This window comes from Solanum lycopersicum, chromosome 7 (assembly GCF_036512215.1).
Source record: "Solanum lycopersicum chromosome 7, SLM_r2.1".
NCBI classification, from domain to species: Eukaryota; Viridiplantae; Streptophyta; class Magnoliopsida; order Solanales; family Solanaceae; genus Solanum; species Solanum lycopersicum.
The window spans coordinates 25,853,697-25,868,153 of NC_090806.1; the positions used below are offsets into that span (position 1 = coordinate 25,853,697).

Below are 14,457 nucleotides of genomic sequence, written 5' to 3' on the forward strand. Positions count from 1 at the left end.
GATGGACTGTGGTCGAGGTCTCGTCTGTGTGGGGTCCAATTTTCTACACGTTTTGACTAAGACCTCATTAATAAATTTAGAGGTTAGGTTGTTAGTTAGGGGATTAGGGAAGCCTAATTAAGTTAATGAATATTCCATATAAATACCCCAACCCCATTAGACTAATCACAACTCACAAAAACAAAACTTTATTCCTTCTCTCTTCTTTCTCTCTTTAGTAAAGAACACCATTGAAGACCAAGCTAGGGGAGGGATTAATGGATGCAAAGGGTCAATTTCCTCCATTAATCATCATCAATTAGTGACATATGTGATCTAATTCACCTTTGAGACCTCTTTCCTCAAAGGGTTCCATCAAATTGATCTTCAAAGTTAAGTATTCAAGTGGGTTTTCATCCAATACGAAATTGATGTGATGAATTAATTTGTTTATGATTTCTATTGGATATTATGAATATATTAACATGTATTCTAACCTAATTATGAGATATCTTGATGGTTTCGTCTAGTTTGTAGAAGATGACCTATTCCCCTTAACCATAAGTTTTGATCTTGATGTGAATTAGGTTGTATTAGTTCAATTGACTTGGTTATTGGTTGAATTACTAGTAGCTGATGCTATTAAACTAATCATGAATAAGGGTGATTTGTAGTCTTTCATGCTAGTTCTTGATAAGATGATCTAGGCTATGAAGTATATTATAAATTAACCTAAGTATCTTGTATTAAGCTATGATCTAGTATTGAATTATGATTTAGTGATTCTTCTAGATTTTTTATCACGTCTGTTATTGATTTATGATGATGTATTACCAAAATTGGCTTGAATTGAGGTTTTGTGGTAAGACCTTGATGATGGATTATGAAGGAGACTTGGTAAGTCTTATGATCCCTATGCTTTACTTCAAATTGTGGTTAATTGTGATTAAGCCATGATGTTGTATTGGAGTATGCCATGTGTTGACACCCAATTTAGACCCTCCTCCGTTTAAATTAATTCTCGAGCTCCTTGATTTCCAAACGAGTTAAAATAATTGATGTTATAAAATTTAAAACCTTTTTAGTCATTAAAAAGAGATTTTTTTTTGCTTTAGTTGGTTTTCTCAATTGTAAATAATATATATGTGTATGTGTGTGTATGTTTTTATATGTTTTATATAATTAATTATTTTATAAGTATTCGAAAATCATCAAAAGATGTTTGCTTACATCAAATATCGAGTTAATTTTGTTTGATAATTCAAATGTCCATATTTAAGATTAATTGATTCATAGTTTAGTCAATTATTTTATTTTGTTAAAATAAAAAACGTTCGTTAATTTGTTTATTTATTTTATTGTCGGCAAAATTTATTTTACCCACTTTTGTTAAGAACCCAAGGTTAGGCCATTTGTTTTTCATATTCCCTCTTTTCTATAGCATCCCAAATACATCAAATCAAGCCTTGCCACTAGAGATCAGCCCACTCCTTCCAATTCTCCATGACCCAACGCGTCAAGGGCTTCGATTCCGACCCGCGAATTCAATTGCGCGTGGGCAATCCACTTCAAAACGTGACTGGACGGGAAAGGCATAGGATGACTCGTTTCTCTTTGTCGTCTTCACCCCCCAACGTTCATTTCTCCGTACCATCGCAGCAGGTGCAGGTTCACGCGAATTCATTTGTTTGTTCTTGATGTGGAGTTGAGTTTCGAAAGACTTGTTGGAGTCTGTTTGTTTTCATCACTCTGAGCAGTAGTGTTTATTTTGTTTTGAAGATGTTATCACTTGTTTAAGCATGTTTCCCATATTCATTTTGGTTTGTGCATTTATTAAGTGTGTTGGTGTTGTTTTATTCGTGTTTCGTCGAAGATAGCAACTTTGTTTTGTCGAGTGACTTAAAGGTGTCAAAAGACCGTTTCCTTTTTGTGTTTCGTGTACTCTATCCTGTCTCAGAGTCTTAGATCGATCTCTTGTTTAGATAGCGGAATCTAGTTCTTGTCATTAGCTGTTTTTTGGTATGATTTGTCTGATAATTTGTTATCCCTGTTGTTCATGTAAGCTTGTTTTGCTATCCCCATGCCTATTTTTTTGTCGTCATGAACATGTGAAAAAGTTTGTTTTGATGACAGTCATCCATCTCAAAAAAAAATTAATGGAGCATGACACTTTTGTTTGGAATTTCTAATATTTCATATTTGAATCTGTGGTCAATAGTCGGTCGTGTTGATTTCCTTTTCTGTTATGTTCTGCCTTTCTTTTTGCATAACGTATGCTTTCATGTTTAAAATGTGTACTCAGTATAGGCGTCCCCCCCCCTTAACCCCTTGTTTAGAGTTGTCAAAAGCTTAAAAATCTCGTGTTGACTCTTCTCAGCTTGTCAGTTACTTATTTTCTTTAGTGTTTTGGGTCTTAAGCCTCGTTCAAGAACACCCTTTTGACTGTTGTTTTGCTAGCCGTCATGGCTGAATCGTGATTGCCTACTGAAAAATGAGAGATTAACTCGTGTGCAAGCGTTTTTTTTGTTGGCTGCCTTGTCTTTCCTATCGAGACGTGTTAGATTCTGCTTTCCTTGCTGTCCGGGAGCGAACTATTTAGCATCGTTCTCGTCTTTTGATTTGAGTATTCGACAAATGGCTCATGCTTTTGAGGAGGGATGTTCTGTTTTGGTTAGATAAAAATTTAAATCATGTTAAAATCATCCTTACGATCATACTGTAAGCATATTTGTGATATTTTAATATGGTTTTTGCAACTTAAGATAATTTCATTTGATTATTCTATGGACCATTTGTTAGAAGTTAAATGTTTTCTTTATTTATTTATCCCATTTCAGTGAAAGCAACATGTGAAACCTGCCCTCTTTATTTCATTGATAGTATGATTTTCCTTATAATAGGAATCAGTAGCATGCGTATTAACTTGAGAGTATAATGCCTCCACATGGATGTCATGGGTGTATTTGTTTCTCTAAAGTCTTGTCCATTCCTCTAACTATAAAACCTTATCAAAATGATAGTTCATTTTCCTTGTTGCTAAACTGCTTCCAATAATGAAATCTAACAATGTTTTATTTCTATGCCATGGATGAATATTAATCCTTTTATTTTTCTCCATATTCGCATGTGAATATATCCGAGTTCGCTATGAACTCCCACCTTCTCTTTACATTTCGAGAGAGCCATCAAGGCTCAGAATTTCCTTATCAAATCAACCAGCCAAAATTCGACACACATATCCCTAAATTCAAGGATATAAAGATGACGGAGGAGTTGAAGTTTGTGGGATCAAGACCCACATTTTTTTACCTTATGTTGTGTTGTATTTATTTTGGTCCTTGGTCCTTGGTCCTTGTTGTCTTTTATTTTCCCTATTTATTTATTATCATTGTATTGTTAGTTTAGGACATGTGCAAAAGGAAATGGGTCAAAACCCCCAAAATAAATGGGTCAAAAACCCAAAACAGGTGGGTCCAAAATTCTGGTCAAGGCGGACAAAAAAGTCGGATTTGGACCCAAATATCTCTCCCTCTCTCTTTACATGATCTTAGTTATTCGTCGTTTGATTGTCGTTAGTCTTAAGTTAGAAAATCCGAATCCCCGTAGAACGTCTCAATGTTTAGCGACTTAAAATTGAATCAAGCTTAAGTGGTTTAAAAATACTAATTTTTTGCAAGTTGGATTTTTCACTTAGATAAAAGCTAAATTTCCATTTCCCAAACAACTCTAAATAATTTCTATTTCAAACAATTCTTAACCAAATAGTTAGTTGCCAGATAACCATATTAAGTGAAACGTCTTATGAGCTTTCAAAACGTTCCTAGGACGTTAATAGGAATCCCCTAACCCCTTTAAATATTTTCAAACGATTTTTTTCTATTTAAAGTCTTTTGAAAGTAAAAGTTTTCGTAATTTTCTCAAAATTAAGTGGTGACTCTAAAAAAGTCGAAATTTCTTGAAACCAATATTTTTCGATAAACCACCATGTATAAGGATTGATAGGGTGGTATGATGTTGAATTGAAATGTCTTGATTATGATTGTGAGGTGTTGGCTTAAGACATAAATTTTATAAGGATGGTGAATGATTTACCATTGTGCCTTATCATGATATGAGAATGTTAATGTGCTAACCTCACCTAAATGAATAGTAATGAAAGAACAATTACTCATGCAATTCTTATTGAGCTATGATAAGGATGATGTTATATAAGGGTTAGACCCTATGACCTACAATAAGCTATGATGATTAATAAATACATTAAAGACATTTCAAAAAGGGACTTTAGCTTAGCACCGAGTGAACTAGAGTGAGGAGTGTCCCTTCCCACACAGGGAAGGTAGGATCATTAATGTACTCTTGAGAATGGAGACTATATGCATGTAGAATAAAGAGGGTCCCAACTATATCTCCTAGTTCTTGAACTACGTCTCCCCTATTTGAATACTAGCTAGTGGATCCACGTAGTTGTTATGTACATGTTTTGGTATACCTTGCAAGTAGTCCTCCTTCTTTCGGTGTAGGGTTTCATGACATTGGATTCCACACGAGCTCATGTGGTCTATGTCGGTTAGGGCAAGGTGTTCCTAAAAGGTAAAATTAACTAAAGGATTAAACTCTACCTAAGATAACCTAAGGGGTTTAGCTTAGTCTAGGTAAGGGTATGATGCTCTACCTAAGCATTGCACTAGTTAGCCTTGAAGGGAGTCTTAGGAGGATGTTCTTATGTCTGAAAATTCTTATAATGTTATAAGATATGTATCTGATGAACTTGCACATTGTTGATACTACAGGTTGAGTAGTTTCACTTACGAACGTGTGTTGGTCTATATGGTTTAAGTAACATGATATGTATTCTTAAACATTATGATATGTGAAGTAGGATGTTAGTCATGATTCTTGTTGGGTTACTTGATTGAGTAAGGTTATGGAGCTTTGCTTGGTCATTGCACTTGTTGACTTGATAGGGGTTCATAGGTTATTGTCTTGCTTTGGTGATGTTGAAATGTATTCTTATTCATGCTTGTTGATATTATGACTTGATGATAGAGTTTCTTTGCTATGTGTTCAATCATAGTAAAGGTATGTTGACTTGACTAGTTTATGATGTTGGTCTTGTGATGTACACACTTATGACTTAATGAACATGTTATATTGGTTGGTATGGTCTTATTGAATATGCATAAAGGGTTTTAAATGAAAAGTTCATACTTTATGAAATGTCCCTTTTCTTAGCATGATTTCAAAGTATGTGTGCATATGGTCTCATACTTAGTAAAAGTGGTGTACTAACCCCATTTCTTCATTTTCTGCAACATTTTGAATTCCAGTCATTGAAGTGCTTTTGTATACGACTCAAAGAAGGCTTGGGTCTCTTGATCATCTAAGTAGGGTAGGTCCTCACTTTTCGACGGAGATGCCACTATTTAGAAAATGGAGTTGCTTTAAGTTTAAGACTTCTATGCTTCTTTCTTTTTCATTTAATATGAAACATTGTATAGCCCATGTCAGGCATTCTTACTTTGATGTATGAGTTATGCCCAAGTTATTACACTCTTATTAGATGGTTATGAGATGAAACGACTATTATGACTATGTTATATTTTATATACTTATGTGCAATAAAAGTAGAAGACTAAATAATCTTCCTAGATGAAGGATATATGTATACTCGATATACATATATTCTATGTGTATGTAGAGGTCTATGTAAACCTCCGAGTAGATGTAGTGAAAAATTATAAATTTTCCGCTAAATTTGACCTATGGATGTAATAATATAAGCTAAGAGGCTAGTCTTAGTCCTCAATAGGACGACGACACTGATTACGTCTAGGGGCTTTTCCCTGATGTGACGAACTTGGTATTAGAGCATGATGTTATATATCTTTGAGTTGATGTCTCTCAACTATGTCTATGTAGGTTCATATTCATAATTGTGAAGCGCGCCACACTTATGTATAGGAATCTATGAGATGCTTAGGAAACTTTTACTTTCTTGGAAGTTCAATTCGTGCCTTTAGAGTGTTAACTCTATGTGCTTTTTGCATCTAATCCTCTTATTGTGATTATAGACAATGAATACTAGAAGGAATACGACATAAATACTTAAAGAAGAGATTGCCAATGCGGAATTTCCTCCCCATGGTGATCAAGTTCCTCTTCTTGAGGAAGATGTGAATGATGACCAAACCCCCGTGCATCCTCCTGCTTTGACGGATGAGAACATAGGGGCAACTCTCTTCCAAATGGCCCAATCCATTACTACCCAAGCCTAAGTTGCCACTACTCTAGCCCAAGCCATCATGACCCAAGCTAATCGGGAGGTTGTACCCCAAGGTCATCAACAAGTTTCTACCATGGCCTCTCGTCTAAGGGATTTCACTAGGATGAACCCTCCTACTTTCTATGGTCCAAGGTTGAAGAAGACACCCAAGAGTTCATCAATGAAATTTATGAGATCATTTATGCTATGGAATTGTGTACTAGTGAGAAGGCCGATTTTATCCACCTATCAACTCAAGGATGTGGATCAAGCATGGTACGTCCAATGGAGGGACAATAGGCCTTTAAGAGGTGGACCCGTGACTTGGGAAGTGTTCAAGAAGACTTTTCTTGATCGGTTCTTTCCTAGGGAGAAGAGGGAAGCTAAAGTGGTGGAGTTCATCGACTTTAGTCAAGTAGGTATGTGTGTTCATGAATACTCCTTGAAAATTCATTAAATTGTCAAAATATGATCCTTCTTTGGTTTCCCATCCTAGAGATGAAATGAGCCATTTTGTGATGGGGTGTCAGATGATTTTCAAGAGGAGTGTCATTTAGCTACGTTACATGACAACATATACATTTCTCGTCTCATGGTTCATGTCCAACATGTAGAAGAGGCAAGGGCTAAGAAGAAGAGTAAAGAGGCAAAGAAGGCAAGATCATTTGATAGAGGTTCTTCAAATGGAAGGCTTGAGATACAAGACAAGCCTAGGTTTAAGAAGCGGGTTTCTAATCAAGTCCCTTCTAAGTTCCCTAAGGCTAGGGATGATAGGGTGTTTAACCCTAAGCCTAAAACGGGAAAGGGTACTAGTTTACCAACCGAAAAGCTGTGGAAAGTGTGGCAAGAAGCACTATAGGGATTGTCTTAAGGAGACAAATAATTGTTTTGGTTGTGGTAAAATTTTGTACAAGGCTAGGTATTTCCCTAATGTGAGGGGTCAAGAGAAGGGTAGTGTTCAATCTCAAGCAAGTGGTTCAAATGAGACTCCAAAGAAGAACCGCTTTTATGCTCTCTGTGCTTTAGGGGTGAGCAAGAGACTTCTCCTGACATGGTGACCGGTATGTTCAAAGTCTTACTTATTGATGTATATGCCTTACTTGATCCCCGTGCTACCTTATCATTTGTTACTCTTATAGTAGCTAAAAAGTTTGACATTTTTGCCTGATATTTTGCATGAATCTTTTATAGTGTCTACTCCGGTGAGCGAGTCAGTTGTTGCAAAAAGGGTGTATAGAAATTTTCCAATAATGTTGCCCAATAGAGTTTCTTACGTTGAACTAGTAGAACTTGATATGCTTCTATTTGATGTAATTTTGAGTATGGATTGGTTGCATGCTTGCTTTGCCTCTATAGATTGTAAAACGCGGGCGGTGAAGGTTAACTTCACAAATGAGCCCCTTTTTGAGCAGAAGAGGGGAAATTCTATTCCTAGAGGTGGTATTATCTCTTGTCTGAAAGCATGCAAATGATATATAAAGGGTGTTTATATCATATAGTAAGAGTCCAAGATCTAGACTCAAACATTCCTCCCATTGAGTCGGTCCCCGTAGTAAGGGAATTTCTAGAGGTCTATCCTAATGATCTTCCCGGTATTCCTCCCGAGCAGGAAACTGGTTTTGGTATTGACTTGTTACGAATACAAATCCTATTTAAATTCCTCCTTATCGGATAGATCTGGATGAATTTAAAGAGTTGAAGGCTCAACTCAAAGATTTACTAGACATGGGCTTCATTAGAACAAGTATTTCTCCCGGGGGTGCTCCAGTTTTGTTTTTGAAGAAGAAGGATAGGTCCGTTAGGATGTGCATCAGATTGATGACTTGTTTTATCAACTCCAAGGGGCAAGCTACTTTTATAAGATTTATTTGAGATTGAGGTATTATCAACTTAGGGTAAGAGATGAGGATATATCAAAGACGACATTTCAAACTCGATATGGTCACTATGAATTCTTAGTAATGTCCTCTGGTCTCACAAATGCCCTGGCGACGTTTATGGATCTCATGAATTAGGGTGTTTCGAAGTTACATGGATTCATTTGTCATTGTTTTCATTGACGACATCTTGGTATATTTGAAAAATGAGGGTTATCACTTGAACCATTTGAGGGTGGTGTTACAAGTTCTTAAGGAGAACCAATTATTTGCTAAGTATAGAAAGTGTGAGTTTTGGTTGAGATCGGTGGCATTTCTTGGTCATATCATCTCTAGTAAGGGAGTAGAGGTTGAGCCAAGGAAAACCAAGGCGGTGAAAAATCGTCCTAGACCATTGAATCCAACCGACATAAGGATTTTCTTAGGTCTAGCGGGTTATTATCGGAGGTTTATGGATGGTTTTGCGTCCACTGCATCTCCCTTGACTACTTTGACCCAAAAGAGTAAGAAATTTTAGTGGTCAGGGCATGTGAGAGAAGCTTCCAAATCTTGAAAGATAGGCTTACTTCCATTCTGGTGTTGACTCTACCAGAGGGTACAAAAGTTTTGGTTGTGTATTTTGACACATCCTGAGTGGGTTTATGGTGTGTGCTTATGAAACATGGGAAGGTGATATCCTATGATTCTAGGCAACTTAAGGTGCATGAAAGAAACTATCCAACTCATGATCTTGAGTTAGCGGCCGTGGTATTTGCCCTAAAAATATGGAGGCATTACTTGTATGGAGTGCATGTTGATGTGTATACCGACTAAAAGAGTCTCCAATATGTGTTTACCCAAAAAGATTTGAATCTCCAACAAAGAAGGTGGTTAAAATTGTTGAAAGATTAAGCATGAGTTTTTTCTATCACCTCGGCAAGGCCAAAGTGGTTGCGGATGCTCTAATTCGTATGACCATGGGTAGTGTGTCTCTCATAAAGGAATCCAAGAAAGACCTAGTCAGATATGTTCATAGGTTGGCTAGATTGGGTGTGAGGTTGGAATATTCTATGAATGGTGGTTTTATGGTCCATTATAACTCCGAGTCATCGTTGGTGGTTGAGGTGAATTCCAAACAACACCTTTATCAAACCTTGATGAATTTGAAGGGATCGTTTCTCGGTAAGCTTAATGAGGCATTCTCCTTAAGGGGGCACAGTGTCTTGAGGTGTCAAGGAAGGTTGTGTGTTCTCAATATAGATGGTTGAGGAATCGGATCATTAAGGAAGCCCATGGGTCCCGTTACTCCATTCATCCAAGTTCAATAAAAATGTACCATGACCTATGGAAAGTATTTTGGAGCAGAGTTTTTTTACTAAGTGTCAAAATTGCCAACAAGTGAAAGCCGAGCATCAAAAGTCGGGTGGCTTGCTACAAGAAATCCAAGTTCCTACTTGGAAGTGGGAAGACGTCAATATAGATTTTGTAGTAGGTTTGCCTCAGACTCATAAGCAATATGATTCTATATGGGTGATTGTGGATAGGTTTACCAAGTCCACTCACTTTATTCCCATCAAGTCTACTTATTCGGTGGAAGATCATGCAAGGATCTTCATAGATGAGATTTTGTGTCGCCATGGTATTCCGTTATCTATTATATCGGATCGGGGTATACAATTTGCATCTAGGTTTCGGAGGTCATCCGAAAAGGGGTTGAGTACTAAGGTAAAGTTAAGTACCGCTATTCATCCCTAAATGGATGGTCAAGCAGAGCGTACTATTCAAACCCTTGAAGATATGCTTAGGGCTTGTATTATTGATTACAAGGGAAACTTGGAAAAACACTTACCTTTGGTGGAGTTTGCTTAAAATAATAGTTTTCATTCATCCATATCCATGACTCCTTATGAAGCCTTGTATGGTAGGAGGTGTAGGTCTCCTATTGTATGGTTTGAAGTGGGTAAGCCTTGCTTTTTGGTTTCGATTTGGTTTATAAGACTTTGGAGAAAGTTCATATCATAAGGAACCTGTTGCAAATGGCCTATAGTTGGTAAAAGTCTTATGCCGATCATAGGAGAAGGGATTTAGAGTTCGAAGAAGGTGATAAAGTGTATTTGAAAATTTTGCCTATGAAAGGGGTGGTTATATTTGGCAAGAAAGGGAAGTTGAGTACTCGTTATATGGGTACCTATAAAATCTTGAAAAGAGTTGGTAAAGTTGCCTTTGAATTGAAGCTTCTTAGTGAATTGGCTTCAGTTCATCCGGTTTTCCATGTTTCCATGCTTAAGAAGTGTATCGGTGGCCCCAAGTCTATTCTTCCTATTGAGGGTCTTGATGTGAAAAATACCTTCTCTTATGAGGAGGTTCATATTCAAATCCTTGATAGGCAAGTAAAGAAATTGAGGAATAAAGAAGTAGCTTCCGTAAAGGTGTTATGGAAGAATCACCTAGTTGAGGGTGCAACATGGGAGCCCGAGGCCGATATTAAGTCCCGTTTCCATCATCTATTTAATAACTAAGGTAATTAGTTCTTACTAATACTGAAATTAATATCTAAAAATTGAAGTTTCTCGATTTTTGGTGAAGTGTTGCAACATGTGCATTTTTTATATTATTACAGTGAAGTTACTGTGAAACATGCCTAATTAACTTGAAAATTTTCAATTTTGCTCTTTAGCTTGTTTTGAGTTATGTAGTGCATTTTGATATGGTGAGTCTTTATGAAATTATATGTAGCATGTTGGTGAGTTGAACTTTGGCATAATTTACTCATAAATTCTGTGTTGAGCTCTTGTTATTGAAGGATATTGCTCATAATGTAATGTAGAGCCTTATGTGTTGTAATTGAAGTTTTGAATTGCCTTGTGTAAGATATATGGTTGATGTTGTTATGTAATTGATTGTTGGTTGGGCTGTTAGTCTTGAGTCTATTCCTTCCTTCAAAAGATTTTGTGTTATTCGGGGACTAATGTTCCTAAGGTGGGGATAATGTAACATTTCGAAAAACCAAGACGTGTTCTAGATACTAACATAAGTGTAGTAAAGTCTAATCACTGTTTTAAGGTCCATTTTGAATGAATATAAGTCATTTAGGAAGTCTAGAAACTAAAACGTCCAAGAACGTCTATGATGTTCGGAAACTAGTTCAAGAAGGTGCTATTGTGCCTTAGCTTTTTTGACTAGCTCTTGGGATTTTGAAATTCATGAAAATTTTTGGAAGGGTGTCTAACATGTATTAGATTTTATTCATGGTTGAAACGTCCGGGTACGACTCCCCAAGGACAAACCAAGGGCCATTAAGGAGGACCCTTGCAAAAGTAGGCAAAAACTTTCAAGAGACAGTGTCACCAAGGATTCCACAGACAAGCTGTTGGTGAATCGACGGGGCGTTGATGCCTCCGTTGATGAATACTTAGCAAATCCCTTGAAGAAAATCTTTTTCACAGTCTCTAAATCAAACAACGGATGTGCAACATGGAAGGGGGTAGGAACCGTTGACTCACAGACGGACTGTGGTGGAGGTCTCATCTGTGAGGGGTCCAATTTTCTGCACGTTTTGACTAAGTCCTAATTAATTAATTTAGTGATTAGGTTGTTAGTTATGGGATTATGGAAACCTAATTAAGGTAATTAATACCCCATATAAAGACCCCAACCCTATTAGACTAATCACAACTCACAAAAACAAAACTCTCTTCCTTTTTTCTTCTTACTCTCTCTAGTGATGAACACCATTTAAGACCAAACTGAGGAGGGATTAAGGGCTTCAAAGGGTAATTTTACTCCATCAATGTTCATCAATTAGTGAGGTATGGATATAATTCAACTCTGAGACCTCTTTCCTCAAAGGGTTTCATCAAATTGATTTCCAAAGTAAAGTTTTCAAGTGGGTTTTTAGCCAATACAAAATTAATGTTATGAATTGATTTGTTTATGATTTCTGTTGGATATTATGAATAGATTAACATGTATTCTAACCTAATTATTAGATATCTTTATTGTTTGGTCTAGTTAGTAGAAGATGACCTATTCTCCTTAACCCTTGGTTTTGATCTTGATATGAATTAGGTTGTATTGGTTCAATTGACTTGGTTATTGGTTGAATTACTACTATATGGTGTTGTTACAATAATAATGCATTAATTAGGGTTATTTTTTAGTCTTTCATGCTAGTTCTTCATAAGATGATCTTGGTTATGAAGTGTATTATAAATTGACCTAAGTATCTTGTCTTAAGCTATGATCTAGTATTGAATTGTGATGTGGTAATTCTTCTAGACTTGTTGTCATGTATGTTATTTATTTATGATAATATATACCAAAATTGGATTGGATTGAATTGAGGGTTTGTGGTAAGACCTTGATTTTGGATTATGAAGGAGACTTGGTAAGTCTTATGATCCCTATCCTTTACTTCAAATTGTAATTTATTGTGATTAAGTCCTGATCTTGTATTGGAGTATACCATTTATAAGGATTCATAGAGTGGTATGATGTTGAATTTAAATGTCTTGATTATGATTTTAAGGTGTTGGCTTAAGACATAAATGTTATAAGGATGTGAATAATTTTTTAATGTTCGTTATCATGATATGAGAATATTAATGTGATAACCTCACCTATATGAATTGTAATGGAAGGAAAATACCCATGAAATTCTTATTGAGATATGATGATGATGATGTTATAGAAGGGTTTTAACCTATAACCTACAATAAGCTATGATGATTAATAAATACACTAAAGACATTTCAAAAAGGGAGCTTAGCACCGAGTGAACTAGAGTGAGGAGTGTTCCTTCCCACATAGGGAATGTAGGATCACTAATGTACACTTGATATTGGATACTACAATACATGTAGCATAAAGAGGATCCCAACTAAATCTCCTAGTTCTTGAACTATGTTTCTTCCATAGGAATACTAGCTAGTGGATCCATGTAGTTGTTATGTTCATGTTTTGGTACTACCTTGGCAAGTAGTCCGCCTTCTTTCAGTGTAGGGTTCTGTGACATTGAATTCTACATTAGATCATGTGTTCTATGTTGTTTAGGGCAAGGTGTTGCTAAAAGATAAAATTAACTAAAGGATTGAACTCTAACTAAGATAACCTAAGGGGTTTAGCTTAGTCTAGGTAGGTGTATGAGACTCTACCTAAACATTGCACTAGTTAGCCTTGAAGGGAGTCTTAGGAGGATGTTCTTATGTATGAACATGCTTATAATGCTAAGTGACATGCATATGATAAACTTGCACATTTTTGATACTACATATTGATTAGTTTCACTTATGACTATGTGTTGGTCTATATGGTTTAAGTAAGATGATATGTACTCTTAAATGTTATGATATATGAAGTAGGATGTTAGCCATGATTTTTTTTGGGTTACTTGATTGAGTAAGGTTATGGGGTTTTTCTTGGTCATTGCATTTGTTGACTTGATAGGGGGTCATGGGTAATTGTCTTGCTTTGGTGATGTTGAAATGTATTCTTATTCATGTTTGTTGATATTATGACTTGATGATAGAGTTAATTGGTTATGTGTTAAATGATAGTATAAGTATGTTGACTTGACTAGTTTATGTTGTTGGTCATGTGATTTACACGCTTATGACTTAATGAAAATATATAATTGGTTGGTATGGTCTTGTTGAATATACATAAAGGATTTTAAATGAAAAGTGCATAATTTATGAAATGTCCCTTTTCTAGCATAATTTCAAAGTATGTGTGCATATGGTCTTATACTTAGTACAAGTGGTTTACTAACCTCATTTATTTCTTTTCCCCAACATTTTAGATTCTGGTCGTTGAAGTGCTTTTCAAGATAACTTGAAGAAGGCTTGGATCTCTTGATCATCCAAGTAGGTTAAGTCCTCACTTTTCGAGGGCGATGCCGCTATCTAGCAAATGGAGTTGTTTTGAGTTTAGGACTAATATGTTTATTTATTTTTCATTTAATATGAAACATCGTATAGCCCATGTGAGGCATTCTTAGTTTGATGTATGGGTTATGCCCATGTTATTACACTCTTATTAGATGGTTATGAGATGAGACGACTATTATGATTATGTTATATTTTATATACTTATGTGCAATAAAAGTAGAAGACTAAGTAATCGTCCTATACGAAGGGTCTATGTATACTCGATATATATATATATATTTACAATGTGTATGTAGAGGTCTATGTAAACCTTTGAGTATATGTAGTAAAAAGTTTTATATTTTCCGCTAAATTTGACCTATGAATGTAATGATGTAAGATAAGAAACTAGTCTTAGTCCTCAAAGAGGATGACGATGCCGGTTACGTCTAGAGGATTTTCCCGGATATGACATTAGAGGTGTTGACTC

The 14,457-nt window shown here is 35.9% G+C and overlaps 1 long non-coding RNA gene across 1 annotated transcript; it reads left to right on the forward strand.

The window, feature by feature from the left end:
* Nucleotides 1–1,354: 1,354 nt before the first annotated feature.
* LOC138337164 (uncharacterized) lies at nt 1,355–14,172 on the forward strand. The gene is made up of 2 exons (XR_011210648.1): nt 1,355–1,641; nt 13,901–14,172. It is a non-coding gene; the product is annotated as an uncharacterized lncRNA (long non-coding RNA).
* Nucleotides 14,173–14,457: the final 285 nt, after the last annotated feature.